Here is a 9,252-nt window from a genome sequence, read left to right on the forward strand (position 1 = left end):
GTTGGACCCACGGAATGTGGGGGCCGAGACCTTCTACACAGGCAAGGTTTCATATTGGGAATGTGGTATTTATGTATTCATTTATTTGCGTTTATGAATCAAGAAATGTATTTATCAAAACGCCGTTAATCTGAGTTAAGAGCTAAAGGATAATTTCAAATACAACAGTAGTATTGGTGGTGGTGGTGGTATCCGGTTATTATTGGTTCTGTTTTTCTTTTTTTCTTACTTAGGCCTAATAGCCTATATAATGTAGTTCTAGTGCATGAACAAATCCCCACTACATGTCTAATCCTTACCTGCCAGTGTGTGTGAAGACAGCGTTTTCCGGCATGTATAGCACCTGCATGGGAAATCAGGAGGGAGGGATGTGGGTCTGTGGAGGCTGCTTGGCAGCGATGGGGCGAGGAGACCCCCGAGACTCACAGAGCCCCGCCCCGAGCTCACAGCTCCACGACACCTGAGCGAGAACAATGAGTTTGCATGTGGACCAGACACGGTGCGCCTGAGCTGTTTCACAGAAAACAACAGCAACAACAATGGTTTTAATACATGAACAAACTTTTTCCATTACTAATAAAAATAGTACTACATTTGTTCATTCACTTTTAAACTTCATAACCAGACACACTAGTAAATGCATGAATAACAGTTACATTTTAAAGTACTGCTTAAACGTTAACTACTTAGTTTATGTAAACCCAGCTATCTACTGCAGTTGTTTAAGTTATTTTTAACATTTCTACTACGACTACTACTACTAATAATAATAATATTAATACTATAGTTGCTGTTATAGGCCTATATCTATCTATCTCTATATATAGTTTATGTATAGAAAGCGTTCGTTTGTAAAGTGAGTAATAATTAATAGCATGCTAATGTTATTAATGCTTAATGCTAATGGTTTTATAATAATAATAATAATAATAATAATAATAATAATAATAATAATAATAATTTGTTGAAATCGAAACAACAAAAAGTTGTGTTTAAACTTAGATACAACCCTACCCTACACCAGAACACAAAACCACGTTAATGTAGGCCTATACACCAATTCACTTTATAACAGTGAGAGAGAGCAAGTGACGCATTTTACTCGCACTCGAAGGGTCGTCGTGACGTCTCGCTTGGTGACGTCACGACGACCGCCAACAGGAAGCCGACCGCTCTTTCCTTCATTTGTCTTCCCGAGGCAGGGCCGCGAAACCGACCGTGAACACACAATCCTACAGAAACACACACAGAGAGACAGAGAGAGAGGGAGAGGGAGAGAGAGGAGGGGGTGGTCTCTGAGCTGTGCTTTATCACCTCAGTGGGGAAAATAATGCCCTGCGCTATTACTTTACAAACGGTTGTAAGTTGTGTCAGACCCACACAAAACTACAAATTGAAAGGAGCCCTTTACCCTAAAGGAGCCCGGTCCCCTGAGCACTGGGATTACTTGGTATTGCAGGGCTGCCTTATGGGTTTAGGGAGCCATAATATTTTGTTTATTTTATTTTGTTGTTTGTTTTAACCAGACAGTAAATACTTAATTCACTGCATTTTAGTGTTTAATGAATACATTATTCTCATTTACCCTCACTATTCTCATTTTTCAGCGATTGGTGATTTAGAGTGAGTGCCCACCGCTGGTGCACAGGAACGACCCTGGAGAAGAGGTTGTTCGTATTGAGGTCATAGTGTACGAGTACCTTGGCCACTCCGTAGCAATTAACCCAACTCATGTGGATCCCATAACCTAAACCTTAAACCCCAATTGTTCTTCTTTATTATTAGATTAAAAAGAAAACATTCCCTACAAAGGTTTCTGTTGATTTATATCCAAATTATTAGTCAGCTTTCAAATAGATGTCGGTACACAATTTCTGGCCAGGGGCTGTGTTCACACAGGCTAAAAAAAGTTCCATGTACTGCTGTGATAATAAAACTTAAAACAGAGAAGTCGGATTCCTGACATTCTTGGGTGTTTTTCAATCAGTGGCAGACTGCTTGATTAATGGGCGCATTAAGGCGCATTACATGAGCCCTGGCGAAAGATCACAGGCAAGCCAGATACCGCACAGACACTGTACACTGCGCCGGGCTGTGCCTGCCCTGGGGGGTACTGCACCGCGAGGGGGCTCCCTGGCAGAAAAACATGTGCTGCTAAATGCGAGCTGCTGACCTCTTGGGTACAGAGCGGAACTGCAGACCCAGGCTGGACACGGACAGACAGATAGATAGACATTTCATCTGTTTCTCCTGCTTTCTTTGTGTGGTGTAGTGCAGGGATATGACAGTAGCTTACATCCACGTTGTGTTAAAAGCAACCTACATACTTACCTATTCATTCGTTTATCTCAATGCCCACCACAACCCCTGACTCACATACACAGTGGGCCGCTTTGTGCGGTCTTTATTCATTTATGTAGCCATTGTTTCTAAAAAGGGTCATTTTCATGTGACTGTTAAAAGTCTCCAGTGGCGCAAGGTGTCACCTACCAACCCCTGAGTGCCGCTCCATGGGACACGCTGGCTGGGAAAGCGGGATGCAGCTCTGTGTGCATGAATGAGCAGCAGCCGTCAATCACACACATCCGGCCTGTCACTTGCACTCACCTGGCAACGTCTGATTCGTGGGGCCCTTGTCTCATGAAAGTGAGAAAGAAAAGGGAAAACGAGGAGTGTTTTACAAGCAGGCAACAACCCGAGCAGTCGTAAGTAACTCGTTTTATTGTTCTCACAATTGTATACAATCCTGACAAAATAAACGATATGCAACTCCTCTTAAATAAAATATAAATAAAATGTGTATGTTATTGTTATTTATTGTACATTCCTTTTATCCGGATTACTCGTTGTCTTATAATACTTTATCGTAGGCTATAAAGAATACATATTTATATTACATCATGTATTATTGTTATTTTAACCTATACTGTTACAGTCGTATCCTGGCCTTCCCAGTCCTCCCGAGCCCACTGTCCAGTGATTAGGTCCGGCTGGCTCTCTCCTGAAACTGGGGTCTGTGGCGCTGTGTTGGGAAGCTCGTCCGCTCCCTGGCGCGACCGTATTGTTAAGGATCAATTTATTGTGTCACCGTTATGGGTTTTATTTATTTGTCGGCTCGGTAATAATAGCAAGACGCGTGAACATCGCTCAGGTAGATGGATTGTAACTCACCGGCTCCCAGTCATCAATCTGGGGAATTTGACTTCCTGTATCGCGTACAACTGTTACTGTCATATTAAAGCACTGCGTTATCAAGATCAATGACATTTTAAATGCATTCCAGTTAAGGGTGATTGGTGACAATAAAAAGTACGACACTCTGATGAAACCGCGCCAGTCTTTTTTTTTTTTTTCCACTGCTCTCTGCGCCGAGTAGTCGTCCTAATGGTGACCCCCCCACCACCCCCACCCCGCCCCCGTTACATATAATTTAAACACATCACGCCAATGATACGCGATGCAGCAGAATAAAGCTTAATAATAATAAATAAGTAGATAGGGAAATACAGAGATTAAACTGGAGACTTGTTGGACAAGGTTAAAAGAAAGTAAACACACTCTCTTTGCATTTAAAAGAAGTAAAACCTCCAGTCATTCTCAGATTATTTTTCAATTTCTATAGGCCGCTCGCCTTGAAGCTTTGCATGTTGCAGAAAACTGAACAATGCAGCATTGACCGAAATAATGCACACCCTGCAAGTAGGATAAAGTTTAATTGGAATAAATTAATATTGTTATTGTTGTGTGATCAGGCTGTGTGTGTGTGTGTGTGTGTGAGAGAGAGAGAGAGAGAGAGAGAGAGAGAGAGAGAGAGAGAGAGAGAGAGAGAGAGCTTGTATGTGTGTTGGGGATAGGGACTTATAGCAGAATATAGCAGCCTCCAGGATCTTGCGTGACGTGGAGCGGCATTTCCCCTTCAAAGCGGTTAACCTCGCTCAGTGTACACGGCACGCCGGCTCTCAGGGGAAGACGGATGACCGGCTGTCAGGTTCTCACGCCACCTAGTGAGACACTACCGGGCCGGCGGGACCTGCCGAGCTCCGGCGTTCGTGTCCAGGACTACATGCGGCTCCTGCTGCAGCCTCTTCGCTCTCAGCCACAAGTTTGCCATTGATGTTAACGATTTCTTCTGTGCAAACAACATCAATGTATGTATTTATTAATTTGTTTAATAATTAATGGATTTCTAGGTACGTTTTAACTCGGGCAGTAATCGTCTATAGATTTTAATTTTGGATTTCCTTTGGCCAGCATTTTGTGGTTTGCTTTACAATTCCAATGGTTACCTGTTTTCGCTTTGTGGATATTCCTCCGCGCAACTTTCTGCAATAAACTTTATCTTCCAGTGTGATTCTCACACTCTAGTCCCTTCCTGATGGTCCGCTAAGAGGGAAGCCTACAGTATAAGGGGGTGCAGTAGAGTTTAAACATCCCATTGCAAATAAACCCCAAAGCTTATTAGACTCACAGAGAAAAACGAAATATTGCGTCAATACCAGATAATATTACGCTATTTCGCAATAATTATTTCGTTAATACGAGATAAGTCTGCTTTGACATTCAGATTATTCTAGGAGTATCAAGAATGCATGTAATTTACTCATTTTCAGTGGCAGGGGTTTATACTCTGTGCAGTACGATATACACTTGTGAAAGTGAAATAACTACAACTTGCATTCAATGAGTGAAATGCTTACATGTGCTTTAAACATAATTGTTATAATTATATTTGTAATCCTCAAAATAGATATGCCTACAATCTACTTACCACAAAAGTTTTAAAATAACGTAACATCTCATATTAACGAAATAATTATTGTGAAATAACGCAATATTATCTCGTGTTAACGAAATATATATTTTTTTCTCTGTGGCGCAAATAAGCTTACATAGATCATATCCATCAGGAGCAGTATGTATATGTGCGTTTCTGTTATTTGATTTACATGACTGGAGGAGGTTCTGTTATATCAATATGACTTTGGAGTCAGGGGAGTGTCTAAAATGTTTTCAGTAGGAGTTCACAACGCTCTTCTCTGTCTGTCAGTCTGGTGTTATTGGTTCAGTCTCACTGGAGATGGACTTTCCAACATCTGTCTTGATTACAAACCTAACCCTGGGCTCAGTTTAGATTTAAACTCTGGTCTGGATTGGAGAGTCTCTGGCAATGGTAGGGTTCAATTAGGAATAGAGGTCAAGGTAGGAGTGGGTTTACATGCAGTTCCAATGATTCTGTTTTTAAAGTGCTATGTGGTGCTATATTTTGAAGCACAATTCAGTTTAGAGGTGCAAAGTAGTGTTGGATTTTGAGTGAGGTTTGAGTCGGACAGGAGAGGTGGAGAGAGAAAGACTGTCACTGACCTGCCAAAGACAGATAGGGCAGCCTGCACAACTCCGGGCTAATCAGACCCTTTCTCTTCTTTTAAGGAGATCTAGGAGAGGACAGTCCAATAGTGAAGGAGTCATCTGGAAGAAAACGCTGGCACAGACACTGGATCAGGGGAAAGTCAAGATGGAGTCGGCCATTCTTATTATACTTCTTACCAGGCATCCTTATCCACAATTTTTATCATATAATTAACCATTGTTTTTTGTTTTTTCCTGGAGTAATATAGATACACTACCTTGCAGAAGAACAGTAGTGTCCCCCACATGGGATCGAACCCACAACCCTCTGCAGCCCAGAGCCCAGTCCACTACTGCACACTGCTGTTCATGAAGCTCTTATGTCTGTGGTTGCATGGGGAAAAAACACACACATTCACCTCTATTCATCTCTCGTATCTTGGGAGGTTTCAGACTCTTAATTCAGCATTTCTTTGGAGGCATTTTAAGACTTTGTGAATTAAATACATTCTTGTTCCTGCTTGAAATCAGTTCACTGTTCATAGTTGTCCTTCTCCAGATCAATCCCAGATTTCCCTGCTCAGAGTTCTGCAAACCATTCTGAGTCCTGGTCATATATAAGCATCATAAGCTGTGAAATAACTGGAGCTTCTGAACGTCCACTGATCATGGACTGAAGTCAAGGTTTTGATATTGTATTCAATGTTCTGGGGTTTAAATCTTTTGGAACTTCCCTAGCCTAGTGTGATCTAGAGCAGTGGAACAATAGAGACAGAGTTACAGTCTGTGATACTGTTATAATACTAGTACTACTACTAATAACTACATTATGACCTCTGTACAGGGCACTGGGGAACCCTAGAGTAGGTCCTGAAGGCCACTGGCACTGGTGCAAGATGCTCCTAAAACAGTAGGTAGAGACCTGACTTTAATCATGGTAACAATTAATGATAGAACTGGCCCAGGGCTTAACAATGGCAACGATTCAGCAATGTGGTCAGCAAGAAGGCAAGGTCGAGGTTGACCTAGTAGATTCTGTAATGCTTGTAAATGGCATTTTTAGAATTTTAATTAAATCCATTACAAATCTATAAAAGTACTAACACTCCAGCAACATGTGCTGTATAAGGCACAATCACTATATGTCTAGCGCACAAGCTGTGGGAAGAGTAAGTGAATGTCTGCAGGAAATAATGATAATAATAATAATTAATAATAATAATAACCATCACCGTCCTGCAAGAGAATAGTGCTCTGCGTGTTGTCAAGCTGATAAAATACACCCCGGCGCGACAGCCAGTGTATCCATAAGTATATCAAGTCAGTCACAAAAGTAGAGGACAATGGTTTGTTATAGAGGACCAAGGCGTGTCATAGAGGGAAAAAGTGTAGCCTCATCTTTAGCCTAATATAGTAGACCTGCTTTTTATGTTACCAGTACACCACTCTTCTGTGTGTTTGCATTTATCTGTGTCTCAGTTTTGTCATTCAGTGTGTGTGGGTGACCGACTTCTGCTTTGTGAATAGACACTATCGGACCTCCTCCACCTCCCCAGAATACAGTGTATCAGGGACCTTAATCTGTTACTGTGGCTTTCCAGTCACACTGTCATTTTGTAATCTCTTGCCAAAAGGCCGACACTGTGGCAGCTTTGAAAATGAGCATTAGGTTAGGGATTGGACAGAGGTACTTCATATGGTAATTATATTTAAAAAATAAAAGCATTTGCAATCCTTCACTTTGTTTTGTTGCAGTTTAATGCCAATGCAATCTGTGTTGGTTACTGTGGAATCAAGCAGAGGTTCAGAATTCAAAACGGTTCGCTGTTCATACCACAGTAACTTTCAAACAGCACACTATACTACACACCTACTACTAATAATAATAAATACCTGTTGAAGACTAAGAAGATCAAGAAGTAATAATCTCTCTCTATCAGGGTAGTTCCACAGCACCTCCGCTGTCTTTAGATACAATCCCTCTGAGAACAACCCCCCCCCCCACCACACACACACACACACACACACACCCTTCCCCTGCCCTCCCCTTCTCCTTCCCTTCACTGCAGAATTGATAGAGCGGGGTGAGTACGGAGTGCACAGATCCCACCCTTAACCAATCACCGGCGACAGGCTCCCACAGCAGTAACGGCGCTGACCTTTCTCGCCGCGGTGACAGTCATCCGTCAGCGCCGTTTCATTCCGAGCGCTCCTGGGGTCGACGAATGAAAAAATAATGAGGCCTGACAGTCGCAGGGGTTAAACAGGGGCCGCGTATCAACGTCCGATCCCGGCGTCATTGGGCCTGTCAACAAGGTGAGGAGTCAATACGAAGGAGGGAGAGAAACACAGGGGCCACTTGAGCTCAATTTGTATATTTTATCTATTCATTATTATTATTATTATTATTATTATTATTATTATTATTATTATTATTATTATTATTATTATTTCCGAATAATGGGATCGATTACTCTGGCAGTACGCCGTCCTTGTTTAGATATCAGTGTTTACACCTGATTTACCTGCCCCCCTCACCTCTTCTCTCTCTCTCTCTCTCTCTCTCTCTCTCTGTCTCTTCCCCTGCGGGTGGCTGTCCTCTGGAAGTTCTGCATGTAATATAAGGACAAATAAACCAGCACAAGAGCATTTAGACCTTTCTTCCAAATACGTATGACAGGCTTTTGAATGAAGACCCGCTGTCACCGACCCCCAAACAGCGTGGGAGCTCACTCGCTTTACTGCATGAGCTTAACACACACACACACTTGTATATTAAAATTCACCAAAGCACAACACAATATTGTATCTTTTTAACACAAGTCTGTTTTGGGGAAACACATTATTGTGTTAATAAAACATATTACTGTGTTGTAATTTGGTAAATATGAACAAAGTTGTGTTGTTCAATTTAACGCATTAGTTCTAAGAGTGTACAATCACAATCACACAACACATACAGAATGAAAGATAAACACATTAGTTTAAGTACCTTCATTTTACCGTGTTGGCACAATCCCTGTCTGTCTTCTTTTTATGACATATAAGACACTTCACGTGTGCCTCGCTGCTCTTCCAGGTCTCGTTGTTGTTTCATTTATTCTTCTTCACGATTTCTCCATTAAACTTGGAATGTGTTCTTTACACTCTTAGAATAACACATTCTATGTTTGTTCAAGGAAAATACAACTTTGTGTTAACATATACCAAATTACAACACTAACACAACTCATCAGATTTTATCAGATAATTTGTTTTTCCCACACAGAGTTGTGTTTTGTTATTATTGTGTTGTGCTTTGGTGAATTTTAACACAAAGTTGTGTTGTGCTTGAACAAACACAACATGTGTTAAATTTAGTTCTAAGAGTGTGCTTTTCTCAAAAGATGCAAAAGTGTTGAATAATGTATTGACTATAATTTAATTAATTCCTCGTTTTAGTAGTAATAGTAGTTATGCTTTTCTTCAAATTAGCAGCACTATCCGTTCACCGTTCATATTCATTCATTCATTTGCTTTTCTGATCGTTGTCACCTCGTTTCTGAAAATATTTTTGAAAAAGCTCATCGTTGTAAAAGGGGATTTCATTCAGAATACCCTGAAACTACGCTTTTATTTTCTCAGCACAAATGACACGATCAAAATACATTTGAAGGGTAAAAATAAAAATAAAATGTACATTTTTATTGTTAATAAAATAAATATTGTACTTGTTGTTAATAGTAGTATAATTAATTATACATTAACTAGGTTTGTCTAGTATTGATTTCCAAGATATGTTAAAATATATAAAATTGGCTATATTTAATATGCCTCCCTCCCGACAATTGTGTCTTTAGTCGTCTTTGATTATTGTTATTTGAACACATTACAATAATATATCAATATTTACCCTCGCTGCTACTA

General features: G+C 40.6%; 1 long non-coding RNA gene across 1 annotated transcript; it reads right to left on the minus strand.

The window, feature by feature from the left end:
• Positions 1 to 4,531: 4,531 nt before the first annotated feature.
• Positions 4,532 to 7,648, minus strand: LOC136752825 (uncharacterized). The gene is made up of 3 exons (XR_010817346.1): positions 7,506 to 7,648; positions 5,625 to 5,730; positions 4,532 to 5,491 (listed from the first exon to the last, which is right to left on the minus strand). It is a non-coding gene; the product is annotated as an uncharacterized LOC136752825 (long non-coding RNA).
• Positions 7,649 to 9,252: the final 1,604 nt, after the last annotated feature.

The sequence above is a fragment of the Amia ocellicauda genome, chromosome 7 (assembly GCF_036373705.1).
Source record: "Amia ocellicauda isolate fAmiCal2 chromosome 7, fAmiCal2.hap1, whole genome shotgun sequence".
Lineage (NCBI taxonomy): Eukaryota > Metazoa > Chordata > Actinopteri > Amiiformes > Amiidae > Amia > Amia ocellicauda.